This window comes from Mauremys reevesii, linkage group 10 (assembly GCF_016161935.1).
Source record: "Mauremys reevesii isolate NIE-2019 linkage group 10, ASM1616193v1, whole genome shotgun sequence".
NCBI lineage: Eukaryota > Metazoa > Chordata > Testudines > Geoemydidae > Mauremys > Mauremys reevesii.
Genome location: NC_052632.1, coordinates 33,304,908 through 33,320,942, shown reverse-complemented (window position 1 = coordinate 33,320,942; position 16,035 = coordinate 33,304,908). Strand labels below are relative to the sequence as shown.

The window sequence follows — 16,035 nt, the reverse complement described above, 5'->3', positions numbered from 1 at the left end:
CAAGAAGATTGTTAGGGGCAGAATAAATCTGGACAAGGAGAAGTCTGGAGATAAATGTGAGAAGGGAGGGACAGGCAGTAGAAACAAAATTGAAACTGTTTGAGCAGCATATTCCAGAAATCTTGAGGTCTTTCTGAGTATAGGCTTCATTGATTTGAGATCTACCATACCATTCTCTCACTAGAAGGGAAAACCTATAATGGCAGCAGGCCGTAAAAGAGACCCAGTTTGGGAATATTTTAATGAAGTTCCTTTAACTGTGGGTAAGACAGGCATGCGTGCAAAATGCAAACAGTGCAACAAAGAAATGCAAAGCCTCGTTGCCCAAATGAAACAATGTCATGAGAAGTGTTCCTTCTCCGGAGGACGCTGTGTTGAAGATGATGAAAGGAACATGTCTGAACGTGCAGGATGGTAAACTTTGTTATTTCATACTTCTTTCTTAAGGACTGCTTGTCTTCCTTCTGGACTATTCTTGAATTCTCATGTTTGAGCAAAAAAATAGTTGTTACTCTATGGTACTATCATTTTAGATGCAGTTGTGATAAAAAATAAATAGCTGAAATAGGCAGATCTTCCTTTTACAATTTCACCTTCAAATGAGCAGTATGGTAATAATAATTAAATAACAGCATTGACTTATTTTGTTTAGGAGACTCCATCCTCAGCATACAGGATTCTGAAGACTATCCACTGTCAAGATCACCATAATTTTCTATAGTTTCAGAGTTATCTGCCAATGATAGTGTTTCAGTCATATCGTGTATGTCACATAGCCACAGTACATCACCTGTAGCAAAAAGGAAAAAAAAATCTCCATCATCCAGAAACAACCATAGATAAGTTTGTGATAAGAACCAGCAGATTACAAAAAGAGATAATTTGATGAAAAAATTGCCTGGTTTGTTTATGTAACAAACTCTCCTTTCCGTATGATTAAGAACCTACACTTCATTAACATGGTTCAGTCATTAAGACCAGGATACAGTCTATCCAACAGAGCAGATGTCGCAGGCAAATTGCTGGATAAAGTGTATGAAAGAGAAATTGAGCAGTGAGCAAAAGGTTTAGAGGGTGAAATTGTTAAATTGTTAACCTGAGTCTTGATGGGTGGAGCAATGTCCACAATGATCCTGTTGTATGTACTTGTGTAACAACAGAAGAAGGGAATGTCTTCCTTACAGAAACAATTGATACATCAGGAAATGCACACACAGCAGAATACTTACAAGAACTAGCAGTAAAAGCTATAACAAACTGTGGAAAAAAAATTCAAATATCTAGTACGCAGCTTGGTCACAGACAATGCTGCAAATGTATCCAAGATGAGAAGAAATTTTAAAGAGAGTGAAGAGAGTCCCAAGCTAATAACATATGGTTGCAGTGCTCATTTGATGCACCTCCTAGCCAAAGACTTCAGAAATAAAGGCTAATGTTGATATTGCAAAATACTTCTGTAACAACCACTTTGCAGCAGCTGCTCTGAAAAAAGTGGGAGGAACCAAGCTAAGTCTCCCACAAGATATGCAATGGAACTCAGTAGTGGACTGTTTTGAGCACTATATCAAGAACTGGCCTAATCTGATGACAGTTTGTGAACAAAATCATGAAAAAATAGATGGCACTGTCACAGCCAAAGTTCTCAACATTGGGCTTAAGAGAAATGTTGAACACATGCTGAGTACCCTGAAGTCTATTTCTGTAGCCTTGACCAAAATGTAGGGAAATAGCTGTTTTATTGCTGACGCTGTTGAAATTCGGAGGGAACTGAGTGAGATCTTAAAAAGAGAAATATGCATGACAGAGTTAAATTACAAGCATTAAAGAAACGAATGGGACAAGCACTGTCTCCAGCTCATTTTCTTCAAATATTCTCAATACTCGGTACCAGGGTCAAATCTTAAATGCTGAAGAAGAGGAGTTGGGTTTGACATGGACATCCAGCAATCATCCCTCCTACATTGCTAATAAGTTCAATGTAATCAAGGTGGCCCATTTCAACCAGTTGATAAGAAGGTGTGAGTATCAGCAGGGGGAAATCAGTTTGATTACATTGAACTTATTAGCACTACATAAGTCATTTTCCTCCCTTCTTGACAACTATGAGAATAGCCCTCTTCCACCTTAATTGAGTTGGCTAGTTAGCACTGAGCCCCCACTGATGGGCAACTCCCATCTTCTCATGTCCTGAGTATTTATACCTGCCTCTGTATTTTCATCTCCATGCATCTGATGAAGTGGGTTTTAGCCCAGAAAAGCTTATGCCCAAATACATGTGTTTGTCTCTAAGGTGCCACAAGGACTCCTAGTTTTTTTTGCTGATACAGACTAACATGGCTACCACTCTGAAAGGGTGGGACAAGGTCCATGCTTCAGCTACAAAAGGTTGGAAAATCCAGTCATTCAGGGGTGCATTTTCTTTGGTAAAATATCCAAACTGACTCTGAGACAAGTCAAGTGATTCTTGATTGAGTTCTCAACACTCAGTAGTTCAGATTCTGTTTAGTCAGTAGTGTCAGTTAACAATGGGAATGGACCGCTTAAACCAGTTTCAATCTTTGTTTTCCAGTGAATGTTTCTCTTGAGTGCCGATATCTTGCTGTGCACGTCAAAAATAGTACTTTCTGCTCCTTGCAATGAGACATCTAGAGAATTTAGTTTGTCAAAAATATCAGCAAGATAAACCAAAAACACAAGACAGTTGGGATCATATAGTGTCTGCATTGCTAAAATTCAAATCCACTAGAAAAAAATCAAACTTCGGTTCACAGTTCATAAATAATGTTGCAACACTTTCCATCTGGATAGACACCTGACTTCAATCTGAAACAAAAAGCATCATGCTCCAGTCTCATTTTTGCGCAAAACATTGCAAAGAGACTGTGCCTTTGTGGGCTGTGTTTTGATAAAGTTCACAATTTTAATAGCAGAACTCAGAACATCAGTAAGTTCGTGATTCATGTTTCGAGTTGCAAGAGCTTAGTGGTGTATCATACAATGAGTCCATGATATATGTGGAGCAATTTCAAACACTTTGGCTTTCAAGCCTGTCCTACCTCCAGACATAGAAGAGCTCCATCCATACAGATTCCGATGCAGGCTTCCTACTTCAACTCATGAGAACATTTTAAAATTTACTTTCTAATTTAACAGTTCAGATCCAGTTGCATGCATCTTAATTGGCTTGCAGAACAAAATTCTTCCAATATTTCCTTCATTAAACTGGATTGCAATCAAGAGATCAGCTGTATGTTCATATTTTCTGACATGTCAGAGATTCGACGGCTGACTGTTGTCTGACAGTGGGATCATTTTTAACTTCTCTGCCACACTGTCACCGAGCAGTGACCTGCAAATTTCAATTGCTCTTGGAAGAATCAGTTTTACTCCAGTTGTGTAAGGTTTTACTTTTTGAGAATGTGGTAAACAAACTTGACATGCTTTTTAATGCACTTGCAAGGTGGATACCATTTTTTTTCATTGTGCGTGTGTGTTTAATTTCTTGTAGCTTTTGTTAAAAAATATCTCTGGTCTTTCCTACCAGATCACCATGGTTTGTTTCTAAACGGCATCTTAATTTTGGTGGCTTCAGGCTATCATTTGCTAAAGTTACTATACACACTATACATTGAGGCCTAATTTTTCCATTAACTGCAATGGAAGTGGAAACCAAAATCCAAATATGCTTCATTATATTTTCTTGTTTTTGTAGTTTTTTTCTTGGTAATGACTGTTTCAGCTTCTCCCTTTCGTTTCAGAACATGACTGTCTTTTGACAATATATACCGATCCATTTTTCACCACATAATGATATTAAAAAATATCAAACTCACCAGCGGAATAAGCACAGCAGAACTGCTTGTTATATCATACCCTGTCGTTACATTAAACCAGAAGGTTGGAAAGATGATAGTTGAAATAATGGTGTATTTATAATGCAATTCATTATAACACTCTCCTGTGTACTGTGTCAACGCCTTATATCTGCCAAAAAAGTCGATCTGATGAAATCAGTTGCAAAACACTTTCTCCATGCTATTTCAATGTAATTTCCAGTGTCATATTCTTATTATGTAATAATCATAAAAAATACCTTGTGCATTGTGCCCCCCAATGTTCCTCCACGCACCTTCAGGGAGGCATGCCCCACGGTTGAAAACCTCTGTTGTAGGTACTATTTTAGATGTCTTAGAACTGGTGTGGTTAAACAACACCTATCATTTCATTATATCAATGTAGTTAAAACAGTACAGCCTCCCTCCCACTCCCCAGTGTGGATGCAGTTATATTGGTGTCAAGGTTCGTTAGACTGACATAGCTTATTCCCCTTCCTGTATGTGAATAAAGGCTTGTCCACATGGGAAAGCTTTTTTCTGTATAAGTTTGTGTCCACACAAGATGTTAAAATTTACCTGTCATCTTATCTTATCTTTATTCTGCTTTGCAAGTGACAGAACTATTTTTGAAGGAGTTATGCTGGTATAAGGTTCGTGTGGATGCATCCCTATTTTGGATTAACCATATACTTCTGGCAGTTCTCCCTCTGCTCTATCACGGCATGTTGCTTCACATCTGGATCAGTGTCTTTGTTTACATATGTGTTCTTTGCTGTGCCAGGGTTACCTTGACTGGATGTTGCCTCTCTGTTTAAATGTTGACACACACCAGGGTTTGCCCCTTTTGAGATTCCAGTTTATGGTGAGTTCACACCCCCAGGATCACATACTCATTATAGCAGCCAGGCCCCATGCCTCCACATGGTCCTGTTGGGAGGTTCTGGGCTTCCTTGCCCTTTTAGGAGAGGGGCATGTCCAGTTGTATCTTAACAGCAGTCACCAGAATATCAAGAGAGGAGTGGCTATTTGAGCAACTGTGGGAGAAGGGTCACTCCTGGGACAAGTCCCAAAGCAAAGGAACTCTAGCAGAATTATAAAAAGTCAGACCAAAACAACACCTCCAGTAATGCTCTCACTACCTCCACCTATTCTGAGGAACTGGACTAGATTTTTGCTTTGGTGGACGCAACCAAACCTCGACATGGTGTTCTGGACAGTTTGGTCACAGCACCAGAAGGCCACGTTATGAAATCATGGATCCCAATTGGGAGATTTCCCCAAATAGCCAAGACGTCTCTAGCATGCCAAACCCAGAAGCAGCGACAGTGCCAGAGATGTCTCCCAAAACTCAGGCAGAGAGACAGCCTGAAAGTGCTGTGGAGGGGACTTCTTCTAGTAAGTAAAAGCAGCAAAGAATCTAGTAAGTAGTAGTTGCTGTATTACAATACAACTATATGGGAGAACTAAACAACTTTCGTTCTGGGTACTGGCTGGCCACTATCTTGTTGGGTGAGCTTCACTTGACTGGCTTTTATTCTTCCATCCTACATGTTCAAAATGACATCTGTGCCAGAGACTTTAAGATCAAAAGTATTGTTTTTCTGAAATATCAAATCTCACACCCACTAGCTGAATGTGGTGACATTCCAGATGGCAGTGACCACATGTTCTACACATTTAGGGGAACTCTCATGTTGGTAGTCTACCATTGCAGTTCTCACAGCTTTACAGATCTCACCTGGAAGTAGCTTTCCGCCACCACTGCTTGTTATCCCAGTTCTGCATCACTGTCCAGTCACAGCACTCAGTGCTATTTGGCTGAGCCCAGACACAGTGTTCCAGTGATTGAAGCTGCTCCAGGAAAATGTTGTGCAGAAATAACTGTTCTTTCATCCTACTTCTCTTTTAGCAGTTTCCTTGCGATATTACTGTGGCTGTCTCTTAACTCCTCCATAGCAATCCAGTTGTGTAACTGCCAATATATTCAGAGCAGCCTGTTCATATTAATGACTGTCAGGATCGTGGCATCCAGGAGTTTTAAAATAGTGCTGGCTTGCAAAAGCCAGATGAATTATTGGATGACATGAGGAATCATGGGGGTAAGAGTCCCCAGTCCTGGAATTCCAGCAGGTTCTTGTAGATATCCCAAAATGAACAATGATAAAAATCCCAGAATGCATAGATCCTGGTGGTGGAACATTACATCATGGGATATCTACCCAGAATGCTGGGTACATATTTCAGAAAAATGCAGAGTTGTGTGAACTCAGTGATTCAACAGGGAAGTAGCTTATGCTGACCTAAACAAAGCACTCTTTTGTTTGTGATAGTAATACCTATATTGTTAAAGTGGAAAAACACATACCTATGTATACAGCCCCTAAGTGATACTGGTATAAGGCATCTTTTATGCTGATGTAACTAGGTCCATGCTGGAGGTGGGGGTGGGGGTAGAGGGTTGTACTGGTAGAACTATTTTGGTTTAAAAAAAAACACATTTCTAATCAAAATAGTTATCATGGTACAAAATCTGTGTGTGGACCAGTCTTTAGATCCCCAGCCCCTTTCCCTTTTGGAAGGTGGGAGAAGCAGCATTCGCTTTGCTTCCCCCCCCACCCACTTCAGATCTCTGGACTGCTGGAAGTGTAGATCACACTGTTCTGTCCTTCCTTCTTTCTCATCCTCCTGGCTGCTGCAGGAGGATGTCTTTTTGTTGCTCTGTACCTTTTCCAGTCTGTTTTTAAATCTGCTCCTAGTTTTAGCAACAAGCATCAGTGTGAAATTGACCTGGTTCTTGTTGTTTTCACTGCTGCTACCTTGGTTCTGAAGGGCAGCATAGAAAACAGATATGATTAGTTTTCACATTGCTGCAGCTTGGCAAAGCTATGAGGAGCAGTGACAGTCCTGGAGCTGTCTGAAGAGTATGAAAAATAGTATTAATCAGTTAACTCTTGGTTCACATTTGGAAAACTTATTTGAAGAATTTTTTTTTTAATGAAAGCATAGACCTTAGGTATCTGAGAAGTGCAACTTTTCTGTGTAGACATGGCCTTAGATTTTACACACATTTTTGACACTTATAAGGGAAAGATTGCTACTACTCAAGGGTAAATTGGAGGATGAATTCTTCAGTAACTGATTTGAACTAATCAAACATGTTGTTGGGTTCTGTACTAACAACCATTCAGGAAAAAAACCTGGATGTCATTCTGGATAGCTAACTACAAATATCTGCTCAAAAATAAGAAATCAGTCAATTAATAATGGCTTGTTGGAGGGGTATATGGTTCTCTCACACACTGCAGCTTTTTTATAGCTAACTGTATAACAAATTCCATAACTGATCATATCTCTGTCCTCTGTGTCATTTGTCATCTCAGATGGAAAATCCTTGGAGCAGGGACTGCATAACTTTCCATATTACCACAAGGAGGACCGAATTCTGATTGGGGGCATTTATGCAGTACTGCAGTTTAAAAGCCTAATATGTAATTAGGTGGTATAAAAGGTATATTTTCAAAGCTATTTTCTATCCTACTATCATAAAAACCACTGCTCAGTCTCACTGGAATACTGCATTCAATTTTTTTATGCTATCTTAAATATAACATATAGCATAAAAAGGAGCCCAGAGAGGGCAACCTAAGTGATCAGAGGCTTGGAGAGAATTCCATATGAAGAGAATAATAAGATTTGGACTGTTTAGAGAGAGGAGATGAATAAGAGGGGACATGATTGAAATATATAAAATAATGGTGCCGAAAAAGTAAACGGTGTGCTCCTATTTATCCTGTCTCATCATATAAAAGCAAGGGAATGTTGAATGAAATGAAAAAGCAACAAATATAAAGCTGACAAAAGGAGCTACTTACAACATAACTAGCTGATGGAACTTGTTGCCACAAGAAAGCAATTAGGCCAAGAATTTAGTAAAATCCTAGATAAGGCTTAGACTCCCATTTGATAATGGGATCATCCGTGGTTGTGCTAGTTAAGGTAAAGATATTTTTATAAGGAATATAATCTCATGCTTCAGAGCATAAGACAATTATTGACTGAGGTTGGGGGTCAGGAAGAAATTTTCCTTTTGGGTAGGTTATTCCATAATTGTTCACTTTAAGGGTTCTTGCACCTTCTTCTTACCTGTCAGGTATTGGCCATTGTCAGACATGTTAGATTAAATGGATAACTGGCCTGATCCAATATAGCAGTCTTTTATTTCACTATCATTAGATGTTACTGTTGTATGAAGAAGCTCCTCCAAACCCTGTTTAATGTACAGTATTAAGATTGCATAGTAAAAATGAGTGGGGGAAATGTTAAAATTTGGGTTTCTATTAGAGCAGTCTTTTTCCCAAACTTGGGATGCCGCTTGTGTAGGAAAAGCCCCTGGCGGGCCGGGCCAGTTTGTTTACCTGCCGCATCCGCAGGTCCGGCCAATCGTGGCTCCCACTGGCCGCGGTTCGCTGCTCTGGGCCAACGGGAGCCGCAAGAAGCGGTGGCCAGTATGTCCCTTGGCCCACGCCGCTTCTAGCAGCTCCCATTGGCCCGGAGCAGCGAACCGCAGACAGTGGGAGCCACGATTGGCCGGACCTGCGGATGCGGCAGGTAAACAAACTGGCCCGCCCACCAGGGGCTTTTCCTACACAAGCGGCGTCCCAAGTTTGGGAAACACTGTATTAGAGCATTTCTGTAGAAATGTTAATATAGTCATGTTGCACATCTGTATGCTTTTGGGGACATGAAAAGTGGTAATAAGTTCCTTGTTTTTTCTGATTAAATGTATATAGAAATATTTATTATAGTCAGAAAAGTGACTACAATTGGCCCTTTTTTTTTTTTACTCCAGAGAAACTCTCACCTTTGTGCACTTAATGTCACTGTTTGCTTTAGAGATCAAAAAGAAGCTTTTACCAACTTTTACTCCTATTAGTACTGTAGGTAGGGTGACCAGATCACAGGGATGAAATATCGGGATGCAGTGGGGGAGGGTGCGGAGGGGAAAAAAAAAAAAGGTGGCAGAGCAAAAAAAAAAAAAAAGCAGTTTCGCAGGGGCCGGGGGCATTAGCAGGCCCCAGCCACGCCGCAGGATCGCACACAGCGCCCAGGCCGCGCGTGCTGCATTCCCCATGGAGCCGCCCGCCCTGGGCACATGCAGCGCGTCCCGCCGGCGGCGGGGAGCCCCGCGCCTCTCCTGCTTGGCTGCGCTCCAGTGGCTCCTTCCCGGCGGGGCGGCCGCTGGAGCACAGCCAAGTGGGAGAGGTGCAGGGCTCCCCGGCAGCGGCAGGGAAGTTTATCAGTTTGGGGGACTCCGGGCCACGCCGCCCACCCGGGCCCTGCCCGCTCCGCGCTGCCCTCGGACCCATCGCGCTGCCCCGTGGGCTGCAGGGCTGGAGCAGCCTCTGCGCTGCACTGCAGCGCTCCCGGCCCCAGCCGGCCATGGCCCGTGTGCCCAGGTTGCTGCACAGGGGTGTCTCCTCCCCAGGCCCGGCTTGGGATCCAATGGGGCAGTGAGGGGGCGGGGCTGGGGTGGGGATTTGGGGAGGGATCCAATGGGGGAAGGATGGGGCGGAGTCGGGGGGGGGGGAAGAGCCTGTGCATGGGAGCAGAGGGCAAAATTGTTTGTCCAGTGTCCCAACCGAACATTGGTCGGGACACGGGACAAACAAGCAAATATCGGGACAGTCCTGATAAAATCGGGATGTCTGGTCACCCTAACTGTAGAGTCACTACAGCTTTGGAAGAACGAGTTGGATTGTTAGTGAATCTACAGAATTAACTACATTCTGACTGCAGAATCTTTTTACTCTTGATGTGATAGCCAGAAAGAGCCCAGCCTGACTTTCAGGCCCCATCAGCAAAAAATATTTCTCGCTGTTTCAGACACAAATTAAATTCTACTCTTAGCAACAATAAGAGCTGTCATGCACCCTGGCTGCTGCCTGTTTTAAATAAAATGTCCTCTAATCTTGCTCAGAGCATGACTAATGGACATAGCACTTAAAATACTGGCAACGTGGTCTGCACTAGGACTCCTAATGTTGCCAGCGTTGATGGAGCTGACTTCCATAAGACAAACATAGAATTCAGTCATGTATTTTTCACAGCTACTTTTCAGCATGCAAAATTATGCTTTTAATGTTGGTATTTCCGGCCTTTGATTTTTAGCTATAAGCTTTTAATGCTATTACATTAGCAGTTTTTTGCATTTTTATAAAAAAATAACTTTAAATTTAGGCAGTAATTTTTTTTTTTATCATGCAGTTGTTTGTAGGCTTTGTAATTCTTATCTCATTGAGATGAGATGTTGCGGGAGGGACTCTTCTCTTAAAAATCCTTTTGTATTATTACTTTTCCTTGTTTTGTACCCTTCTTGTTTATATGGGCTTTATCACTTAGTTTAAGTGTGAGCACCTTGCATTACTATTTTAGACACTCAGGCATATTTTGTATGAATACAGAGAGAATGATTTTTTCAATTACGTCTTTGAGAAATAGTCATACAAAATTTGTCAGGAAAAAATACATGACAACCCTTTGCCATGATTGATTGATTTGGGGGAAGTGGGATTTTTCTCTTTTGTAAAAAAGTTACTTTGGGAAAGTGAAACTCTGCAAGTCTGGACTAATTTTAGATACATCTTTTTCATTGAACCTGATATTTAACAAAGTTTGGAATTGCTTAATTTCTTAAGTGTTCCCCAGGAAATCCACTTCATACTTATACTTCCAAAAGCCCATTCTTGTCTGGAACATTTTCAATATAGTCCTTTGAACACCCAGGCCTCATATCACATCTCTGCCTTAGAGAGGTTACATACAATCCTGGCCCACAATAATATATAATTTTTTTCCATTTAATACAAGGGACCCCAAAGATAATTAAACTTATTTCAATAAGGTCTCCCAATGATATTGCAGGAAATCGTCATATCTGTCACAATGATCATCTTAGTTGCAGCACATTAGACTACTACATTATTTTAGCACCTTCCATTCTAGAGGAAAATCACTTCACCTATCAGAAATCCAGCCACTCCTGGGTAAAATGATGCAGTTATCTTTAAATGTGCACAGGGACACTACTTAACAATTTATACAGCAAATGTGAGGTGGTCTTCAGGTATCTGTAAGCTTGAAATCTTGTTTCTCACCAACAGAAGTTGGTCCAGTAAAACATACTACCTCTCCCACCATATCTTTCTCATATTCTGAAAGAGCTGCAACAACACTTTATTCAGTTGACACTGTAAGGCTGTGATACTCATTGGATTTATCTGTGGGCTGATGCGAGAATTTTATGACAAGAGGGTGGCCTAGTTGCATAGAAGGCTGACCAAAAAAAAACCTTCAGCTGCCAATAAAAACCTTGATTGCAACAAATATTAGTGTTTCTGTATCTTAACAAAGGTTATAAATCAAAATTATTACCCGTGTTTGTGGCAGTCTCTTATGGGAGAGGTGACATCAATGGTTTCTGGCAGTGTCCAGGTGAGAAACTGAACGTCTCTCCCTGTTTTGAAGTTGTAACAACCCAAGAGGGCCTGATGGCTTGCTACCTGAAACTGTAAACTGGGTTGGAATAAATTTTCCTCCCAAACAAGTCTAGATGATGCCTCTGTAAGTTTGAGTCCCTCCCACAGGATTTGGCCCAAGAGTTTGATACTCTGGTGCAGGAAGGCAATATGGCGGCTCAGTGCTCCCTGCAAATGGCGTGGGATGTGGTGGACTCGGCAGCCAGGGTGGTAGCGTCTGTGGTGGTAATGATGCACAGCTCCTGGCTTCAAACCGCTGGACGTTCCCAGGAGATGCAGACCTCCATCCAAGACCTCTCATTTGATGGGAATGGTCTGTTCTCTGACCAAATGGATGTGAGACTGCATGGTCTGAAAGACACCAGAGCTACCCTTTGCTTGCTGGGCATACACATACCGCAATCGGCGTGTAAGCAGTTCGAGCCACCTCTGCTGCCAAGGCCATGGCAGCTTTGTCCGGGATCCCCTAGAAGAAGGGACAGAGACACTGACTGGTACCCTTCTCATGAGCAACTCATTCAGGAGGTCAAGAACCTTCTGCGCCTAGGGGAGGTAGAGAAGGTCATGAAAGGGAAGGGGTTCTACTCCTGATGCTTCCTAATCCTGAAAGCAAAAGGAGGCCTTAGACCCATCCTGGACCTGCGTCGCCTCTGTAAGTCTCTCAAGAAGTTGAAGTTTTAGTTTTGCACGGTTTCACTGGCCTCCATCAGCCCCTCACTGGATTCTGGAGCCTGGTATGCTGCTCTCGACTTAAGGACGCTTATTTCCACATTTCTGTATTCCCAGATCACAGGCATTTCCTCCACTTCATAGTGGGCGGGTGCCATTTTCAATTCACTGCGCTGGTCTTTGGCCTGTCTTTGGCTCCAAGGGTGTTCACAAAATGCACTGCGCCAGTGGTGGCTTGTGACCCAGGGTGCCCAGGGCAGCCCTCACTGGCAATGCCAAGGTCAGGGCAGGTGTAAAAAGGAGAGCAGATACTCCCAAGACTGGTGAATAACGTTGACGTTATTCTCCTCAACCAGTCACAGGGCTGGTCTATACTACCCGCTGGATTGGTGGGCAGTGATTGATCCAGCGGGGGTGGATTTATCGCGTGTAGTCTAGATGCAATAAATCGACCGCCGAGCGCTCTCCCATCAACTCCGGTACTCCCACCAGAGCAAGAAGTGCAAGTGAAGTCGACTGGGGAGTGTTAGCAGTCGACTTACCACAGTGAAGACACTGCAGTGAGTAGAGCTAAGTACGTCGACTTCAGCTATGTTTTTCACATTCACAAAAGTCCACATTAATGCCAGTCTAGCTCATAGAATTCATTGGAGCGGTCCTCGTCTCCACATGAGCCAGGGTTTTCCTTCCAGAAGTACGTTTTCAGGCCATGTCAAATTTGATCTCCTGTTTAAAGAACCACTTGCTTACTACAGCCCACACCTGCCTAGGTCTGATGGGACACATGGCCGCGCTCATGTACATGGTCACCCATGCTTTGCTCCATCTATGACCTCTGCAAGAGTGGCTGGCCTTGGTCTATCTCTCCAACAGACATGGTTGGACCGGGTGGTCAGGGTGCTGAGCCACGTCCTGTTATCCCTGTATTGGTGGTTTGGACCCCAAGTCGGTGCTGCAGGGAGTTCCCTTTGCAACCCCATCCCTGTTGCTGACCCTGGTCTGTGATGCTTTGGATGTGGTCTGGGGAGCCCACCTGGGTGAGAGCACCCAGGTGGACTGCTGGCTGCGGGATGATCTAGCCCTCCATATCAATGTCAGGGAGCTCAAGGTGGTTCGCCTGGCTTGCCAGGCTTTCTTGCCCCACCTGAAAGGCAAGGTGGTACAGGTTCTGATGGACAATACCACTGTGATGTATTACATGAACAGGCAGGGTCGTGCCAGGTCCCCGTCCCTTTGTCAAGAGGCGGTCAGTCTTTGGGACTTCTGTGTGCGGCATGCCATTCATCTGGTTGCTGCCTACCTGCCAGGCATCAGGAACGTCTTGGCACATTGCCCCAGCAGGATCTTCTTGTCTTGTCCGAATGGTCGTGCCATCCAGAGGTATTCAACGTAATCTTCCAGAGGTGGGGGACTCCCCAATGGACCTGTTCATGTCCAGATAGAACAAAATGTTAAGTGCTCTGTTCCGTTCTGGGTCTGGACAGAGGTTCCCTTTCGGACACCTTCCTCATTCCATGGTCGGGAGCACTGATGTATGTCTTCCCGCCAGTGCCGTTAATTCGCAGGGTCCTCATGAAGGTCAAGCAGGACAGAGTGACGATTATCCTGGCAGTCTCTGCACGGCTCCATCCACACTGGTTTAGCATGTTGCTGAGCCTTTTGGCAGCCGCCCCTCTTCCACTGCTTCTTTGGACGGATCTGCTGTCCCAGAACTATGGCAATCTGCTGCACCCGTACCTGTCAGCGCTAAGCTTGACAGTTTGGCTACTGAGTGGCTAAGTGCAGATGAGCGGGCGTGCTCGACCCATGTCCAACAAGTCTTGCTGGATAGCAGGAAACCCTCCACCAGGGCAACCTACTTCGCTAAATGGAAATGGTTCATGTGCTGGGCCTTGGAGTGGTGTCTCAGGGCCTCGCTGCAGGACATACTGGATTATCTGCTGCACCTCAGACTCCAAGGGTTGTCCCTCTCTTTGAGCAAGGTCCACCTGGCTGCCATTTCGGCGTTGGATCCTCCATTCCAAGGCAGGTCCCTCTTCGCCCATCCTATGACAGCATGTTTTTTGAAGGGTCTGTAGTGCTTCTATCAGCACGTCTGGGATGTGGTCGCCCCGCCCGGACCTGAACCTTGTGCTATCCAGGATCCTGGAACCTCCATTAGAGCCTCTGGCTTTCTGCTCCCTCCTGCTTCTCTATGGAAGGTTTAGTTCCTGGTTGCCATGTCGGCTCGCCGGATGTCTGAGATCAGGGTGCTCACCTCGGAGCTGCCCTATACAGTCTTCTACAAGGACAAGGTCCAGCTGTGCCCGCATCTGGTGTTTCTGCCCAAGGTTGTTTCTCAATTTCATACTGCCCAGGACATATACTTTATCAGTCTTCTGTCTGAAGCCCCATGCGTCCGACGTGGAACGCAGGCTTCACACCCTGGACATCAGGAGAGCATTGGCATTATACATAGATAGAACGAAGCTGTTCTGTAAGTCAACGCAGTTGTTTGTTGCAGTGGCGGACAGGATGAAATGTTGTCCAGTGTCTGCTCAGAGGATCTCATTCTGGATTATGGCCTACATCAGCTACTGCTCTGAGCTGACAAAGGTGCCTCTGCTGGTGATTGTGACAGTGCACTCAACAAGGACACAGGCGTCATCGGCAGATCCAAGAGATCTGATCCAAGAGATCTGTCGTGTCGCTACCCGGTCATCCATCCACATGTTGGCATCGCATTGTGCGCTGACCCAGCAAGCTTGAGACAATGCTGGCTTTGGCACAGCTGTGCTGCAAGGCACTGAGCTCTGAGGCCAACTTTGTGTCAGCGGTGGGATTTTTTTTAAGAACCAAAGCAGAGAGCTATTGAGAGCTGTTTCTCCTACAGCAGGAAAGCAGGCTGGGAGGGGGAGATTTGTTTTTTTAGGAACCAAAAGCCAGATTTTTTTCCCCTCCTTTAAGATGCTGGGGAAGCAGTGAAGGAGAGAGACCCTGAAGGCAAACAGACAAAGGTTTTTCTAACAAGGCTTGTTAGGAAGGACCCCCACTGAGAGGGCATTAGCAGATTGCTAGAAACAAGTTACAAAACCAGATTTTCTAGTTTCTTGTGAGACAGCAACAATCAGCACCACATTTGCAAATGAAAATTTTTGTTTTCTTTTTATTCTGTCGGGAGTAGAAAGGGGTAGGAACTTGTAATCCAAGCAACTGAACCAAGCAACACAATTCACTGACTGCAGAGAGGTGTGGCCAGCACCAGAAAACAGAAAAAATGAGTGCCAAGGAAGCATCTAAACTGGAAATAAGACAAAGAGAACTACAATTAAAAGAAAAGGAATTGCAATTAAAACTCCAGGAGATGGAAATAACAGAAAAAGCCAGAGAGGCTGACCACAAGAGAGAGATGGAGAAGCAAGAGGCTGACCACAAAAGAGAGATGGAGAAACAACAAGCCAGAGAGGCTGACCACAGGGAGGAGATGACGCTGAGTGGCCTGAAGGTGTCTACTACGAAGGAAAAAGTAATGGTGGTGTGGAAGAGGTGACCCTCTCCACAACCCTGGAACGTCTACAGCCGCAACAGATCAAGGAGCTGCTTCGGCCCTTTGTTCTCAGCCACCCCAGGACGGACTGAACAAACATACCACACCATTGACACAGGTAATGCTCACCCAATTAGAACCCTACCCTACAGGGTGTCTCCTCATGCCCAAGTTGCTATTAAACGGGAGATCCAAAACATGCTAGAGATGGGTATAATCCGCCCCTCTAACAGTGCATGGGCATCTCCAGTGGTTCTAGTTCCCAAACCAGATGGGGAAATACGCTTTTGCGTGGACTACCGTAAGCTGAATGCTGTAACTCGCCCCGACAACTACCCAATGCCACGCACCTATGAGCTATTGGAGAAATTGGGACGTGCCCAGTTCATCTCCACAATAGATTTAACCAAGGGGTACTGGCAAGTCCCACTAGATGAACCCGCTAAAGAAAAGTCAGCTTTCATCACCC

The 16,035-nt window shown here is 44.1% G+C and overlaps 1 protein-coding gene across 8 annotated transcripts in view; it reads left to right on the top strand.

The window, feature by feature from the left end:
* Positions 1-16,035, top strand: part of HERC1 (HECT and RLD domain containing E3 ubiquitin protein ligase family member 1) — a 216,959-nt gene that overhangs the window by 6,204 nt on the left and 194,720 nt on the right. The window contains exon 2 of one of the 8 annotated variants that reach the window (XM_039490816.1): positions 7,217-7,344. The exons of the other annotated variants lie outside the window; for them this stretch is intronic. The gene's annotated coding sequence lies outside the window, so the exon portion shown is untranslated. The remainder of the gene's footprint in view (positions 1-7,216; positions 7,345-16,035) is intronic. 8 annotated transcript variants of the gene reach the window in all.